General features: G+C 37.0%; 1 long non-coding RNA gene across 2 annotated transcripts in view; it reads left to right on the top strand.

Annotated features, from left to right (window-relative positions):
• Nucleotides 1–9819, top strand: part of LOC309792545 — a 43342-nt gene extending 33523 nt beyond the window's left edge. For both annotated transcript variants that reach the window (XR_014291729.1, XR_014291730.1), the window contains exons 4-5: nucleotides 6052–6110; nucleotides 9112–9819. This is a non-coding gene — a long non-coding RNA (uncharacterized lncRNA). The remainder of the gene's footprint in view (nucleotides 1–6051; nucleotides 6111–9111) is intronic.
• Nucleotides 9820–18837: the final 9018 nt, after the last annotated feature.

Genomic DNA, 18837 nt, shown 5'->3' with positions numbered 1-18837 from the left:
AAAAAAGTGTCCCAGGACTGGGCACATCAGGTGCAGAGACCCACCATGGGAAAGGACATATATTCAAGGAACTGAGAGAAGGTCTGTGTCCCTAAAGCCTGAGGATCCCTTCTTAGGAAGGGGTCACTGAGAGAGATGAATATTCCAGTGGAACACCTTTCACTTCATCTGTGCCATCTGTTCTTCTGGGTCTCCAGCCTGTTGGCCCATGCTGTGGATCTGGACTTGCCAGCCTCCCTATCTGCGTGAGCCAATTCCTTATGATAAATCTCTTTCTATCTATACTACACTTTTGTTTCTCTGGAGAACCCTGAATAACACAGGTTTTGATAGGTACGAAAATACCATGCAGGCACTTTTTAAGGATTTTGTCTCTATCTCAGTGGTTCACAACCCGGGGAAATTTGAGGACATTTGGCAATGGCTGTAGACATTTTTGGTTGTCACCACTTGGGGAGGGTGACATTGGCACCTGGGGAATAGAGACCCGTCTCTATCTTCTGAAATGAAAGAAGACAATCCCCACAACAGGGAATTATCCCCTCCATATTGTCAGCAGTAGCAATGTTGAGAAACCCTGCTCTATCTGGATGGATAGTGACCGACATATGTTAAGCAGAGCTGTGCGTGTGCCGTTCGGGGGAGGTGGTGGAAGGTGAGAGCAGTGAGACTGATGTCTTGCATTTCGAAAAGCTCTTGCTCTAGAGGAAGTCCATAGTAGGGGGTCTTGAGAAATACTGCTGTCAATATTAGCCTTGTAAAACCCTAAGTAAAATTGGTTGGTTTACTATCTTTCATAATATTATTATTTAAAAATCACAGCTATAAAAATTCTAGACCCTGTCTTTCAGGAAGAAGGAGAAAATGAGAGACAGCAGTATTTCAATGACTCAAAGTAGGGGAAACAATGAAAACATGGATAATGTCCATCAGTTCGTTATCCAAATGATGTGTCACAGGTTTCTGTGAAATTAAGGGATCAATGTATTTTCTATCGACTCAACTTTCAGACTCAAAAACATGTTCGGGTAAGAAACTCAACAAATTCCCTCAAATTTCCATATGGTTAATTAAGTATTGTTGAAGACTAGCTCTACAGGAAGTCATAAATATTCCAGTGGAAAGGTAACAAAGACTAAGTTCTGAGATTTCTAATTTGAAATCACAGGACCCTTAGCTGAGATCTGAGGGGAAAAGATCCTGGTTGCTGCAGGAAGTTTTTGGTATTGTGGTGATAGAAGTGAAAATTAGGAAAAAGTACTTTCGAATAGCACGGGATGTCCCATAGTATGAAACACGTTCAGAGAGCATAGTATACCTACCACTCCTTAGTTTGCTGCCCATTCACTTTACCTTACCTTGACCTCAGGAAGGATAACATTTTAAAAGTTGGACACCTTTCTAATGAATTCTGTCTAGAGATTACAAAAACTAGATTGCAGATATACTTCTATAAACAGATTTGTATTAAGAGTTTTAAAAGAGATTTTGTTTTCAGCTGTGTTTAAAATGAATTACAAATACTGAAAAGTCTTTGTTGCAAAGATTTTAACTAGACTTGTTTGAGTACTTGGCAAACCCTTAATTTTCCTTCTAAATTCTAATTGAACCAGGTCATTGCTCATCTAGAACTAACTTCATCAATGTGCCAGTTTTCACTGTATTTTCAAAGTAGCAAGCACTTCTTTTGATCCTTAGAGAATGAGAAACTATCAGGAAAAAAAAGAAATTGGTGGATTTCCACTATACAGCCAGTGAAAACAGCTAAAAATTAAACTGTCCCCAAAATAAATATTAAAATATTCTATCTTAATGCAAATAAAACAAAAAATCTCCATGCGGGCTGGGAAATAAGTAACCACAAGAGTATTCCTTAAGTAGACAAATCCTACAGTATTAAAATTCAAGAGATTCCATTTGTTCTCATCCTGGTGAAAAAGCATACATCACTTTGCTGTATTGAGCCTTCTAGACACTTTTTAATCTGTATCTTCAAGCATCCCCTTCCCCACTATTTGTTTAAAATAAATAAGCAAGCAAATAAACTTGAGTATTAGAAAGGAAAACTAGTGAAAACTCGAATTACTTGATAGTTAACCAATCAGTAGTGTATATTAGATCCTTAACAGTTGATATCCTAAAGGCTAAGTTTGGGATTGACATGTACACACTGCTATATTTAAAACAGATAACCAATAAGGACCTACTGTAATAAATAAGTAAATAATAAAAATTTTAAAATCACTGTAAGAAAAAAAGACTAAGTAAGATTTGGGACTTAATACTGTATATATTCAGTAACTGACTCTTCAATCCAGAGGCCTCCTGTATACATTTTTACAACTATCAACTGCCTTGGTTCCTCAGCTGCACTTGAGCTGGTTCCAATTCTACATTTTACTCCCAGTGTTTACACATATTCACCTTTCACTCACAATCCTGATAAGGGGAATTGCATTTCTTTGGAGATGGAAGCAATTTAGATAGTGGTTAAAAGGAAGTGTTGATGAACACACAGCTGCGGGGGTGATGTCTGCAAGTTTTAATGACCGGCCTGCAAAGAATCAGAAGCACAATTTATAACAGCACCAACCTTCCCACCGCTTGCTACATCACATTTTAAATCAAAGAAAACAAAGATTTTAAGAGAGGGAACATGTGGCCAATTGTTCACACTGTAGTCCCTGAAATCAATCTACTCCACCGGAGGACACTTCAAATGTTAGCCATTTTCCTTCCTGCTTTGTGACTTTTTTGTTTTTGTTGTTGATACTTATCTTCTCTTGGCCAGACTGTTGGCTGACACACTATTTTTAAACATTTATATGACTTCTTCTTATGCATTCCAGAGGGGGAAGGACCTTTTGTTATAGGTAGTAAAAATCAAGCGAAACAGAGAGTCAGGGTTGTGATTTGCCAAAGGTCAAAGGTCATGACAAGTGAATGACTCCAGAGGCCTTGAGGTCAAAGGTGCAACTACAATCCCATAACCTCCACTAGGTTTTTTACATCACAAAGGAGAACAGAGCTTTTCTAGCTTCTGTGAAGGAATCCATAGGCATGTTCACATTTTTCCTTGAAAAATTATTTCGAAATGATTCTGCCCATGATTATTTTTCCTCTTGAAACCAAGTGGCATGAAATAAGCTTTTATATAAATTGAATGTCTCCTTAGCCTTTTATTAGTATTCTATATTGGCAACCTAGAGGAGGAAGAACTAACAAAGATTAATATGTGCTTTTCAAATGGAAAATAAGCACATTTTTTTAGAAGATCAAAACCCAAACCAAAGAAGTACATTTATCTTCTTTGTTATTTTTTCCAATCCATGTGCATTTATTGAGTGTACCTAAAAATCTGTTCTTCTTGAAAAGCTAACAGCAATAGTGATCTCTTATGCTTTCTATTTGACGTATATCTTTACGCTAAATTCTGAATACAGGTCCCAAATAAAGTTTTTGTAATGGGCACCATTCTGGTACTATTTTAATGTGTTTTTTCTTTCTTTCTTTTTTTGCTAATTTAAAACAAGTAAATACCAGGGCCACTGTTTAGGTCAGAATGTCTGTGGCCGATCTCATAATATATTAGTAGCTGGAGCTATATCTATACCATGTAAAGGGGAAGAAAAATGCAAAACCTTATTTTTCAACTCCATTGGTTTCTAACCTCTCACGAGCACTTAATTCCACACAGAGAAGGAAACAGTCACGCTGTAGAATCCTGTGGCCCATGAAGGGTAATTGGATAACATCTTTTGAAAGATTTACAAGGCTGCCAAGGATTTTGCCAGCTTTAAACCTGATTGATTCAGTGTGAAAAGATCTGAACAATTCTGACCTAAAAGTTTAAAGGCAGACCTTTCCTGTGAAAGTATAATTTAAAGCCTGTAATAAAATTGTATTGGAAAACACCACATTGAAGAACACAGCCATAAATTGCGAAACAGCATTATGTTAAAGGACATTTTTTTCCATTAAGTCCTCTGAAAGAACCCTAATTGTTCACCAGATACTTTAATAATGAGGTGTTTTGGGTTTGGCTTTTTTTTTTTTTTCCTGGAAAAAGTCCCTAAAGAAAGACAAAATTAGCCAACTATTTTGCCTCCCTAACCAAAAAGTTTGACTTCTTGCTTAGAAATGCAGGTGGAATTTCTACAACTTTTTTCTTACTAGGTAAAATAAGGAAAAGTGAAATTTCATTTATCTTTAACAAACAAAGAATAGATCAAACAGACTTGTTTCATATTTTAATTTTTCAAAGTGCTGATTCTCATCATGTATTTATTTCCATCTTGACAAAATATATATACACATAATTAGTGCAATACTTTGTGGGTAGGAGCAAATGCTTGTGATGACTCAGACAGATTAATGATTAAACATCTTCCAGCTAATTACTCCAGGCCATTAATTATTTATCCAAGTCCATAAGTTTATCATCTAGTTTAGCCTCTCTCTTCTACTGCCTATTTTAGAAAAGGCAGGTTTAGAAAAATGGAAGTGTAAAAATTTCAAATAAAATTCAGTAGAGTACATACATTTTTTTTCTTTTTCTTTAAAATCAGGGAAAAATTGAGACCATGGTATTTAGACAAAAGTCTGTTTATCTTTAAACAATACCTCCTTTGTGACACGAACACTAACTTTGCATTTCCTCCTCAAATTTCAGTTTGAAGGATTTAGGGAAAAATTCCATGTGCCCACTTACCTGTGATTTGAGCAATATGCCATTTGCCTGTTGATTCTTTGAACCATGTGAACTGGTCTTAGATGTTTAAAATAGGAATCTTGATTTATGGGTACTTTTGTCACTACATACATATTTACATGTGACCAGAAATGATTGCTTTCTATGTAAATTTGTGAGCACACTAACTTTCCAACAAATTGAAAGCCCTCCCACCTTTTAAAAAGGCAGAATAAGAACAGAACGGTGGCGCTAAGGGGAAAAAAAGCTTCAATTAAGAAACACGTAAAGGAGGAGCCCTCTTCTGCATAGAATAGTTGGTACCTAGAAGAGGCATTCAGAAAGGAAGGAGGGACAATGTGCTGGGCTCTCAGATTTCTTTCCTGAAGAATTAGGTAATTAGTTAGCTCAGGCTTTCACCCCCTTCCATACTGTAAGTAGAGTTCAGTGTCTAGGAGGTAATTCAACAAGCCACCTGAAAATCCTGTCTTGTGAATTAAAAGAGTTCCCCCTTATTGCATAAAGAGTCGAATAATTTCCACTGTATCAGCTTCCAGCTGGCTGTTAGCGATTTCTGCTGGATGCATTACTTCATTGGTCTATACCAGTACTCTAAGCTGGCAGGGTCCCCAGAAGCTCTTCTTCAGAACGTTACAGTTAGTTAAGCTGAAAATTGTTAACTACGGGAAAAATACCCCAGGGTGAATGAAGAGGCAAATTAGGGATTGGCAATAAAAACATTTTTTGATATGTTCAAATCGCATCAAATAGCTTTATACAAAGTCATCCTCCAAGAACGGCTAAGAACAGAGACAGCCTTTTCTAGTGGCCTGATTTTGGGTTCTGGTGCCACCTAGTGGGGCAGGGAGGAAGAGACGATGCAAAAGAGGACTGACCCCAGTCATCACTCAGGAGATCAAGACGATTGTCTTAATTTCCTTCATATCACTATGTACATATATTTTTAAAACTTTATCACTTTCCTCATGCAGTACTTTTCAGCACTCCCCGTCAGTTAAAGGACTGAGATCGAATCCCTCTTTTGCTGACGTTCAAAGCCTCCTGCAATCTGATTCCTGTCTATCTTTGAAGGGCTACTCGGCAGCCGCTTCTCCGTGAATTTTTCCTAACGGCCAGGCTGGTCTGCTCTGGACAGCATTCCTTACCTTTGCTCATGTTGCCTTTTCAGTCAGCATAGATTCTCTTACCCTTTTAGAATCTCATATTTAGAAAGATCTTATGGTTAGATTAGATGTCTTCAATACTAGCACCTCCCAGAAAATTCCCACTTAAGAAGTCCTCCAACCTCTTTCTGAGGCAACGAATTTAATCTTATCTGAAATGACTTGTTATATTTTCAGCTACTCCTGGCACACAGTACTTTCTTATACTGGACCCACACCTCCAGTTCAAGAGCAGGGTAAGTGCTAGATGTAGGTGGTGCAGTGCACAGACTCGGGAACAAGGTGGGTTCCAATTCCAGCTTTGTAACTTTCTAGTTGTGTGACACTGAGTACATGATAAGTTCCCCAAGTCTTAGTTTCTTTACGTGTAAAATTGGGATAAGAACAGTGCCTATTATCATTCAAGGTCATGAATCAGCTTATATGTGTGAAAGTGCTTAGAACAGTATGTGACATGCAGTATGTACGTGCTTTGTAGGTGTCCGATTTATTATATTTATAGCTTCGGGAAATCATTAAGATACAGGTGATGGCTGCAGTAATGAAAAGAGTGTACTGAACAACACATCTCAGTGTGTATACTTGGAGCACCCTACCTGTAAGATGCTCCCCTAGCTAAGGTTCCATGGGGACATAAGTTGGGGAGGTAATTAGTTAGCTCAGGCTTTCACCCCCTTCCATACTCTAAGTATTAGAGTTCAGTGTCTAGAAGGGAATTCAACAAGCCACCTGAAAATCCTGTCTTGTGAATTAAAAGAGTTCCCCCTTATTGCATAAAGAGTCGAATAATTTCCACTGTATCAGCTTCCAGCTGGCTGTTAGCAATTTCTGCCGGATGCATTACTTCATTGGTCTATACCAGTACTCTAAACTGTTGTATGCAGCCCTGCTGTATGCAGCTATATCCTATATTATATAGATATATGATAGCTAGCATAATCAAGGTGTCAACTCCTGACATATAACAACCTACCTTTGTCTATTTTGGCATTTCCTAAACCTGTTTGACTCAAGAATTCTTTTTTTTTTTTCTCCCGATGTGGACCTTTTTTTTTTTTTTTTTTCTCCCGATATGGACCTTTTTTTTTTTTTTAAGTCTTTATTGAATTTGTTACAGCACTGCTTCTGTTTTATGTTTTTTTGTTTTTGTGACCACGAGGTATGTGGCATCTTAGCTCCCTGGCCAGGGATAGAACCCACACCCCCTGCATTGGAAGGTGAAGTCTTAACCACTGGGCCACCAGGGAATTCCCAAGAATTCTTTTTAATATAACATCTTGACATCTCATTACCCATTTATGTTTTAGGAGAGGGATCTTCAACTCAAAACCTTAAAGGACAAAGCCAACAGTGTAAGCCAGGGAAGTAGGCGGGGTGAAATACAGTATGGAGTTGGGTGAATTATGGAAAACCAGAGGACACATGTCTTACCTAAGTGCATTTCAATTTGGTTTGTGAAAACACACTGTGTAGGCCAATGAAAACATAGCTGCAAGCTGAATCTGGGCCATGTTCAGCAAATTTGTGATGCCTGTAGAGCAAGAAAAGAGAACTAGCTGCGTAACCTGGGGAAGAACCAATTTTTAGAGATATTCAAGAGAAGCTAACGAGAAATTGCGAAGGAACAGTAAGAGATGTGGAACCAGGAAAGAGGAGTACCCTGGGGAAAAAAAGAGGCAAAACAGGGAGGTCTCTGGGGCCACAGAGAAAGTGTATTGGTTTCCTTTTGCTGCTGTTACAAATTAGCACAAACAGTGGCTTAAAACAACACACATGTATTCTTTATCAGTTCTACCGGGCAGAAGTCTGACCTGGGTCTCACGGGAAGGGGTCAGTTGGCAGGGCTGTGTTCCTTCTGGAGGCTTTAGGGGACAATCCACCGCCTATCCTTTCCCAGCTTCTAGAGGCTGCCTACAGCCCTCGGCTGGTGGTCCCTCCCTCCCTCCAATGAAGATGTGTCCAGTCCTTTTCACCTCACATCACTCTGACCACCTCTCCTGCCTCCCTCTTCAACTTTCAAGGAATCTTGTGATTACATGGGACTCACCTGGATATTCCAAGATACTCGCTCTATTTTAAGGTCAACCAGTTAACAACATGAATTTTATCTGCTGAATTTTTCCCTGCTCTGGTATATATGATATTATATAGGTATTATATAGATATTTTATAGATATCTATTGTGTAGATATTATATCACCATACCTATGATCTCTGAAATTCCCATAGGCACCTAAAGTAGCTCCTTTGTTACTGACTTAGCTAAGAACAAAACCCAACTTTGCTCAGGTTTGCGTGAATCATGCAGCATGATGAACACATGCAGATGTCAGCATACCTTAACTGTAAGTGAAAGTCTCCATCATTACATGACAGAGTTCCAGCTGCACATGAAGCAAGACCAGCTGAGCAACAGCAGCGATGCCAAGCTCCACCCGGATTCCACAGGTCCCAGGAATGGAATCCGCCACATCCTCATTCCTTGATATGCCCCACTGGCAGCAGACATGGGCCCCTGCAGGCAATGGACAGCCAGGAGTTATAAATAAACAGTCAAACAGCCCTTTGCTCTGAATGGCTAATTGCTAGCTGTGCTTTGAGGCTGCTGCTTGGGGCAATACAGTTTTACTCTTGGAATCCTGGGCATTAATTGTTCAACCGTATCATCCTTAATCTAGCCCACATGAAACCAGGAATTTTGGAGGGAAAATACTTGAGCTATAAAGCCTATTAATCTTCTCAGGCTTTCAAAATAGCCATGCTTTCTGATGCAGATAAAGGAAAATGCTTGTCATGACTCTGTTGTCTGTTTACAAGTAAATCTTTTATGGGGTCACATTAAGGACATTGTAAGGCTGTGTTATGCTGATTTGAGTTTTCTAAATGCCAAAATGAAGTGATTCATGAGTGGCTTGGAGTGTAGTTTTAAGATCAGGAGGCATGGGGCATTTGTACCTATGGAATATCACTCACCTTTAAGGAAATCTCATTATATGAAAATTTAGGGACACTGGCAATCAGCCCTGTATTCACTACAGAATTGATTCAATAATCTATGCATTTCTAGTATGAATTGTTGACAATTGAAGCCATTTTATTATCTAAGACATTCAAATGATCACTTCTGCATGTAAAATAACATCAGAATAGATGTAAGAGCTATAATTTAATGTTTATCAGATATCTTGTGCTTTTTTTGTACCTTCTCATTTAATCCTCACAATTTTCATTTTACAGGAGAGAAAACTGAGGTACAGTTGATTTGAATCCAGGCAATCTGAGGATCGAGTTCAAGCTCTTAAGCCTTTCATTCCCTCCTTGTCATGAACTTAAACTTCTTCTTCTTCTTTTCTTTTTTTTTTTTTTTTTTTGGTTAATAGTGTCTGTGAAGCATGAGTCTGTAATATTAGGGAAAAAACTGGCTGGCTTTAAGTGAAAATAAATTGAAATGGAAAGCAATTAATTTCTCTTAATGTGAATGAAGTTTGATCTAAATGCTTATAGAGAAGGGATTTCATGTATGAAAACTTACCAGAAAGAAAATCCTCTTCTCTGAGTAAGCAGTCATAGCATTAATCCTTCTGTTTTTTTAATCTTTATATTTACATTTTTTATATTTGTTCTTAAAATTTGGTATTTTCTACCAAAACCACTGGTATCTTTTCTCTCTCTCTTTCTGTACATACAAATAATGGAATATATGTATTCCATTATCTATCCATTAACCAACTGAGAATCATTGCCCTGGCCCTCTTTACTCATCTATAAATCTTTCAGTTCTCCAGTGTTTGGAAAGGAAGTATAAGCAGTAGAATAACCTGCAACCAAAGAGGCTTTTAGTCAAAGCCTTGCCCAAGCCTGACTGGCTGTTTGCGCCTCAGTATCTCTATATGTAACATGAGAACCATAGCAGAACCTAAAAGACAGGGTTATTGGGGGGATTACATGCAGTAAGGAATGTCAATAGTACCCTCCCTATGGAGGAACTTTAGGATTCGAGGCTTCTAAATCAGCCTGTTCGCTGATGTGCTGGTAAAAGACAGTCTCATTTTGGGAGGTGCTGGTTAAATTCCAGCCCTTCTCTGAGTCAATAAGCTAGGACTCAATATAAGCCCCACTCAGGCTGGCGTGCCTGTTCTGTGTCAGTTATAAACTGCACCTCTAGCAAAGACAGGTTTTCCTCCAATGTGTGGTGGCCTTGAGGGAGATTGAGAAATAGTGAAACAGAGATCTAGGAAAATTAAGTTACTGAAAAATCACTGAAGTAATATACGTTGGAAAGCACATGATGGCACCATATGTATAAAATTTTCAAATACAAAATTTTTTTCTCTATGGTTATTGTTAACAAGGCTGTTGCCCCAGAATCATACCCCTGCCTCTCCCTCTAATAGAAACCAATTACTCTTATCTCAGTTTCGGGAGGAAGCTGCAAGAGAAAAAACAAGAACCGGTTAGGACCAACTAGACCCAAGATGGTGGAGAATTTAACTTCCAGTAGACCTTGAACCTCATTATACACTCCTTGTAATGTATTAGCTAAATTACATGCCCACCAGCTGATGATTGCCATGACAACAACAGGAAAAGCCCAGACAATTGCGGAGAAGGAGAGTTGCATCAGTTCCGGGTTCAAACCACACCCCTGTTCTTGGATAACTCATGAATATTCCTCCTGCTGTTTCCAATTCCCTCCCTTTTTACCTGGACCCTCCTATATATTTGGTGTCTCCACCCAAATTGGGTTAAGAAGTTAGTTTGTGAACTAGGTTCCCACTTCTCCATTCCTTGATCATTGAATAAAGCTTGTGCTGTTCCAGTCTCAGCATTGGTTTTGCTATTGGTTTTGGCGCAGAAATCTGATCAGGAGAGGAATCTCCAGGGTCTCGGCCCTGGCTATGACCCCAGCCTAGGTCTGGTAGGCCAGTTTGGTAACATTTTGACCATGGGTGCAATCATTTTTATGTGGTCATGAGACTTACATACGGATTGTTTAGATTTCTTTCTTTTGTATCTTTCAGGAAATTAACCTCTTTTTATTTTCTTTTGCCATTATAAGATTCCTTAAAGAAATCTGAAAAAAGACACTCAAATGTTTCAAAATAACTATTTTGCAGTCCTAAATTTTTTATACTTAGAATGTATTAGAGTATTTATAATTTTAAAACACTTTATTTTAAAATTACTTTAGATAATGTTTTTTGAAATGGCTTTTTAAAAATTGCTTTTGAGGATGTTTGTAGCCATTGTGTGGAGCCAGAAATTAAAGAAGGATTTGACACTTCAAAAAAAAAGTCATTTATAATCATACTTCAAACTTTAGTTATAGCTGAAAGGTCGTTACACACATAAAGGAAGTTTCACTAAATATAGTCAGCATTAACGAGAAGTGTTTACAAGAAGAACTGAAAATAAAACCTTAAGACAAATTTTTTGATTTAAAATTCTATATTTTGTGTGTGAATGAATGTCATTTTTGAGGAAATTACACTTTTATGCAACATAATAAAGAAATGAGAAAATAAGCCAAAGAAAATGTTATTTAGCTAAAGTAGCAGGATAGTCTTAAAATAGGCACATAACTAGCCCATGGGACAGCTGGATGCTTCATCTTGGTCACGCTGTTGGTCTGTTCAGGAGACTTGCCTATCCCAATTTTATTGCAATATGTCGTCTTCTAGTTTTAATTGAATTACATGAAAATGATTTTGTCCTGATAAATAATCTGGATATTCTTCACTATAACACAGGGTTAATATTCTTATAAATATTAAACCAAAACATTTAAATTTCTTACTGAAAACATGTCTCCCTTCAGGTCAAGGATATAGGGGAAGGCAGAGTTTGGTTTCCTTACTTAAAATGATAGCCTTGCAAACCCAGTTATTTTCGTGAGAGGGTTTTCCTAATTTATTTATATCTTCTAAAAGCATATCAGGGAATAAACCTGGAGGCCCTGAACTCAGGTTTTCCACAGAGAAGATAATCTTTCAGACATAAAGACACAGTAAACTCTTCTATCTTCATATTTTTAAAAACCCACAGGACTCAAATAACCATTAATTTTTTTCATTGTGCTATAGAATAGCAATACTCTCACAATGACATTTGAATCTTTAAAAGAAGGTTAAATTCATCTCATTATAAATTGAGTGATTACATTCATTTCCTCAGGTTTGTGCTCTGAGGAATCTGGGAATCAACCCCAGTGCCACTGGATTTTAGATATGAGATATTGGACAAGTTACTTAAACTTCTCAGAGTTGATAGAAGCATAACACACACACACACACACACACACACACACACACGTGTATATATATATATATATGCCTATGGCTACCATGGCTCATAGAAAGCATTTATTAAATATAACACAAATTACAGAAATATAGTAGTGATTTAGCAGCCAAAATATCAAGCTAACTAAAAAATATTCCAATGCTCTGGTCATACCACCATTCTCCAAAATGTGCATAGTTTTCCCCAAAATGTGCATAGTTTACTTCAAATGTGTGAGCACAGCCTAGGTGAACCAGGAACACTAGTAATTTGACTGCAATAATAGAATGACTATGTTAAATAATTAATTGCTTGGCTTTCATTCATTCACTTGAAATATATTTAATGAGCTTCTGCTCATTAAATGCTGTATGCCAGGCAAGGGTCTGGGCAGTGTAGATACAATGGTAAACAGTACTCGCCTGTATGGAGCTTACATTCCAGAAGGTAGAAACAGCTCAGTAAGTAAGTAAACAAACGATTCACCAAGATAACTTCAAATAATGGTAGGTACTTTGAAGAAAATCAACAAGAGTCATATGTTGAGTGACAAGGTTAGATATACTTTGAATTGGGAGCCCGGGAAGTACTGGATGAGGAATTGACATCTAAGGTCATAAGTAAGGAAGAAGGAGCCAGTGAGGCATAGGTCTGGGGAATCAGTGTCCCCAGCTGCATCTGCAAGGAAGCAGGAAATGCAAAAGACTCTAAAGAAGAATGAAGCTTGCTTATTTGAAAACAGGAAGAAACCGATGAAGGTAAGAAAAGCACAGTAAGTGAAGGGGGAATGGGGGATGGGATCTGGGTCATGGAAAGCCTTGCTGGTCATGGTAAGAGTTTGGAGGTTTTTAAGCAGGTGAACGAGATATCTGATTTGGAATTTAAAGATCGCTCTGCCTGCTGTATGGAGAGTAGCTATGTGGGGACTTAAGAGTAGAAATAGAAGACGGATTAAGAGGCTATTTTGTCAGAGAAGACATGCAGAGGTTTGGCTTCAAGTAGTAGCTGTGGAGATGGAGAGTGGATGTTATAGGCCCTATAACATATATGCTCCAGAAGGGCATATTTTGGAAGTAGAGTTGGTAAGACTGCTTGACATGAGGAGAAATGAGAAAGGAATCAAGACAACTCTAAGGTTTTTGGCTTGCAATTGGGTAGTTTGTGATACCATTTTCTGAGATGAAACTTAAGGAGGAAGAAGATGATGCCATGAGGAAAATTTTCAGAGCCACCTGGCCAATATCAAGTGTTGGATGTTGTCCATTTCTCCAAATGTGATGCAATGACTTGGGAACTGAGAAAACCTGCCTTTTCCTTCAACCTTTTAAAATATCATTCACCTTCTAGCTCATGCCTAAAACTTTATGCAAAAACGTGAATCTTTATGCTTAACATATGTCCACAGCTCCATATCTGCAATTTTAAGATCCATTTAGGTTGAAAAACTAGAAGATTTGCATAACTCACTTGGTGGCAAAACTCATCTGATGTGATCTCAGTTGGTGGCAAAATCAAACTTGGATTTAAGTGAGGCCATTTATAGCCTTCATCCCTCTTAGTATCACAATTCACACATTTCAGCGCAGAAATATTAACACATCTGATTACAGGGTGCCACACTAGATCTTATTGGATTACATAGGATATGGTATATGTATGATATTATCTTTATAAAATTAAAAGAAAATTGAGAATTCTGAAACACATCTGTCTCAAGGTCTTAGAGAAGGGATTATACAGCTTGTACTCTTAAACTTCAAATTGGACAGTACTTAATTATGTATTTTACTAATTGGTATTAAAAAATGTTGAATCCTTTTGTGAGAGAATGGGTTTACAAAGTACACGCTGCTTAGGGGAAGAGAAATTGGGAAAACAAACCTTGCTGACATTACAGTCTCTTTAGATCCAAGCATGGAGAACAATGTAGGGGACTCCAAAATAATGGATTTTGAGGGCAGGAAGGTCAGTACTCTTATGAAAGAAAAAGTCATACAGACCAACAGGTTAAATTAATCAGCAGTTGTTTCACTCTAGTAAATATAGAATTATGTCAAAACTGGTAAATCGTTTTGCCCAGTTAACAAGGAACAGCTTGAACACTTAATGTCATTAATTCTAACTGTACATTTTCCACATTTTAGCTTTTCTGAAATTGGCATATATCTTACAATCGATGTAATCTTAAAATGGACTCTGATCAGGTAGAAGGGATGATGTGTTATTGCTTGAGTGTGCTCGACCTCGGCTGTTGTTTCTAACAGCATGATGGGAAAACTGAAACCCTCAATGTCTCAATCATAAACTATCTAGGGACCTTAATAAGATGGTGTCTTAGTTCACTCAGGCTGCTATAACAAAAATACTGTAGGCTGGGCGGCGTATAAGCAACGGAAACTTACTCCTCAGAGTTCTGGAGGCTGGGAACTCCACGATCAAGGCAAGGGCAGATTTGGTGCTTGGTGAAAATCATATTCCTGATTCACAGATGGCTGCCTTCTTGCTGTGTCTTCACATGGTGGAAGAGGCAAGGAAGCTATCTGAGGCCTATTTTCTAAGGGCACTAATTGTATTTATGAGGGTGTCACCCTCATGAACTACTCACTTCCCAAAGTCCCCACCTCCAAATATCATCACATTAGGGATTTGGTTTCAGTATATGAATTTTGGGCAGACACAAACATTCAGTCTATAGAAGAAGGTCTTAATTGTTACCTGAAACCTTCCATTGTCAGTATCAGTTAAGATCAAGAAAGCCCAAGTATCAAAACTTGCAGGATGTCAGCAACTTCAAAGAAAACCCCAAAGACAATATTGGGACATATTTAAAAAGTATCACTAGTTTTCCGGATGGCATAGAGGGTGATATTTTATGAGAAAACAGAGCTCTCTATGACTCTTTGTGGGAAGTGATCCAAAAGACTAAGATCTGGTGAAGAAGTTTTGGAGTTCATTTACCAATTCATTTTTTATTCTCTTTTCCTTCTTATGAGTGCAAAATAGTGAGGTATGAAAAGCATATATAATATTTTGCATATTTTTCAACAAGTATAAATTAAAATTTCTAGTTATAAGAAAGCATTGTCAGTTTAATTGGCTGATTAAAAAGCTCTACATGAACCAGGGGTGCATCTTAAAATTGATAACATCTCAGATTTGATGAAACACTATTCTCCTTTACAGGAAAAGGCTAAAAGGACTTGGGGGTAGAGGGATGACTGTGCAAAAGGCAAAGGTTCCAATCTCAGATTATACTTCTTCTACTCTGCTTTTTTTCTGAGCCCAGGTTCATCTTTCCCTTTGGCCTTTTCCTGGTACTCTGCTGCTAATGCTTAAATGGAGTATCCACTTCATTAATTTCCAGCATTTCCAGCACACAAACCTTTGAGTACAGGTCAAAAACTGGACTTTTGGCCACAAGCAACTTAGGTGGATGTTTTTCTCAATGATGGCATATGCCCAGAAAGGTTAGGCTTTATTTTCATGAATCCTAACCTAATGCAAAATAAACTTTGAATTTATATTCCTTCAGTTTATCCAGCCTACATGATTTTTCTCTTAAATTCTTATTATTAAAGAAGAGTATGAGACCATTTATCTGTAAAAGTTTTTGATGTGCAAAATTGTATATCTACAGGTTGCAAAAAATGCACATGCAATAGAAATTTTGTCAGATTTTCAGCTTTTAGCCAAAACACATTAAATGTCACGATTCATTTTGTATTTAATCTTCCTAGAATGTCACAGTGACTAGGACACTGGTTTTCAGATTCTTTTAACTTGACTTGTATTAGTCTGAATAAAACTGTATCCATTGAGGCCAATTCAGATGTGCTAACACGATGAAAAGAAACACAAATCTTAATTCCAAAAATATTAGAAAGTAAAGTCTCTGTGGATATTTTCTGTAAGTATTTTTGATGTTGCTATAAAGCATATTTTGTAAGTAAAAACTATCTATAGTCTAATGGCTAAGTGAATATGCTAAGAGCCAGACTATCTGAGTGTGAATTCCAATTCTGCCACTTTTTAACTGATTTTAGCAAGGTACTTATTTTCAATGTTCCAGGGTTTTTTTATGTGTAAAATGGAGGATGCTAAGATGCTGTTACTATTTTATAGTGTTGTTGTGAAGGTCAAGTTGAAGCCATACATGTAAGCCACTTAGAACAGTGCCTGTTACATAATTAATAATCAATAAATTTTTATTACTGCTATTAATTTTTAAAATCTCTTTTATATATTGCTTTCCCTCATAGTGGCAGTTATTTCTCAGATTTCTTTCCCTTGGGTCTTTCAAACCTCTAGCTTACTTCATTATGACACTTTCTTCCAGGTCACTTGTTTTCTTATTTTCTCCTAAATGTAGCTCTGTTCTTTCTTATATAAACCAACTTAGATTTTGTAGGCACAATTCTCCACGCATTATTTCAGGTAGCCTAATAAAAGTCTGGAGTCCAGTAAAATCTGGAGAAGGTAAATAAAGTATCTTTCTAAGAAAGAAAAGTGACTGGTACAGGAATATGAGGTTGGGAGGAGGGGAGACTGTTATTTCTTATATTTTATATTGTGTCCATTCTGGTGTGTTCTTGTGGGAATTTTTTCAATTCTATTTGTAAAAGTTGTATAAATATATAAAATAGACCATGAAGTCATTTGGCCTCCCAGCCAACAATGGAAAATATATGCTGACAGTTATTTTTAACAATTGATGGAATGAAATTTAATGGGTCAAGTCTGGACCGGAGGGCAGGGTGTGTTACTGATTTCTCACTGAGGCTGCCAAAGCACTCTCCTTTCTTCTGGAGTACAGTGGGGTAACACATTTAGAAATGACCTACAGGAACCCTTTGAAGGTTCATTGCCCTAAAGTTAATTTCAGTACTTTAAGAACATGACAAAAATATTTATAGTATATATTTTAGTAATATACTATACCCTATATACAGTGGTGTGCTGGTAATATACTATACCCTGGTAAATGTTTCACTGCTGTACCCCTACACCCATCTTCTCTCCCACCCAAAAAAGCAACAACCTGTTTTGCCATACTTTCTGGTTTCCATGGTATAAATACTTCCATTGTGACCAATTTCAAAGTACCAATGTGACATCACTGAGAAGATTTGGGAAGAGATAGTAGGACACCGTTATAGGATATTTCCACCACAAATATCTAACAAATGTAAGTAACCTCAAGAACATAGATAATAGGAAAATATGTTAAAGCAACTAAGAAGTGATGAGTTTTAAGTATTTACTGTCTTTGATTTTGATGTAATTTATTTAATTTTAAGTTTATGTGATTAAATTTTTGATAACGGCTATGTTTAGTGACTGACTTTCAAACTTCCTGAAAATTAAAGAATTGATGCTTATAAGCCCGTAAGAGCTGGTTTTAAGCACAGTACTTCTGTATATATGTTATTTGATGTTGCCCCTTATAACATAATAACATAGGTTAAAATATTGAAGCTTAATCTCATGTGATGTCCCTCCCTCCCTCCCTCCCTCCCTCCTTCCTTCCCTCCCTCCCTCTATCCTTCCTTCCCTCCCTCCCTCCCTCCCTTCCTTCCTTTCTTCCCTCCTTCCTTCTTTCCTTCTTTCCTTCTTTCAGTTTTTGCCGATTTGCTGCACGTCAAGGACTTAAATGGGCAGAAATCACTTTGGACAAATGATCAAGTTACTCATTTATGGTGTTGACATGGGGACTGAAACAAGGTTATATTTCATTAGAATTTTATAATATACACTTTCATTATATATCATGACATATGTACATATCTGCCAATGTATCTAGGTACAGTAGAAGATCTATCTTTGTTTCTATGAGAACCATGTTGAATGCTATGGAAAGAATCAAGAAAGGCGAGTCACTAAAAAAGCTCTCTAGGTATGAGCAAGAGCTGTGAAAGACAGATACGGAATACCAGCTGACAGTTTCTGTATCTGATTATACTGCTAGCTGCTGTTTTAAGTTGGACCACTTTAAAGAAATAAAACTGGAAATTTTAGATAATGAACTTCTGAATTTGGAAAATACTAATCTGTTGATTTCTAATCAACAGATTTCTAAAGCAAATATCCATATATAAAGAAAGGCAAACAAATGTGTTTTTATGTTAAAATAAATTTTAATTTAATTATTTCTAATGACTACTTGCTTGAACCTTTTCTTTTTTTCTTTTTTTTGCCATTAACTGACAAACTACTGCTCCAAACCCAGTGAATAATATGGCTTCAACTATATTTATACTTATCATTTCCAAAATTTATAAATGGAGATTAAGAATGCTGTAAGCCAACCAGATAATTAATAGCTTTAGATGTTTCTCTTCATACTTTAAAATCTGACTAAATTCAACAGAAAAAAAACAATGTAGCTAGTTCACCTTTTTTGTTGAAATTATTACACAATCTATTTATTTTAGAATCAATCTGCTAATTCCTAACAGTTCTTGTTTACATCTTGTTATGTAGTCCAGGCATAGTAGGTACTTCTAAGGGGAAAAAAAATCCAAATTCTCTTTATCACAAAAGTCTTTGTCATGAATGTGACTTTATAGATGCTTCTAAGGGGTGTGTGTGTGTGTGTGTGTGTGTGTGTGTGTGTGCACAAAATAATTATTAAGGGATTTTTGTTTAAAAATTAATATTAAATTTGTTACAGTCACAAAATTT

Source organism: Mesoplodon mirus, assembly GCF_964341445.2.
Source record: "Mesoplodon mirus genome assembly, chromosome: 17".
Lineage (NCBI taxonomy): Eukaryota > Metazoa > Chordata > Mammalia > Artiodactyla > Ziphiidae > Mesoplodon > Mesoplodon mirus.
The sequence above is the reverse complement of the archived record's forward strand: the minus strand, read 5'-3'. Positions and strand labels throughout refer to the sequence as shown.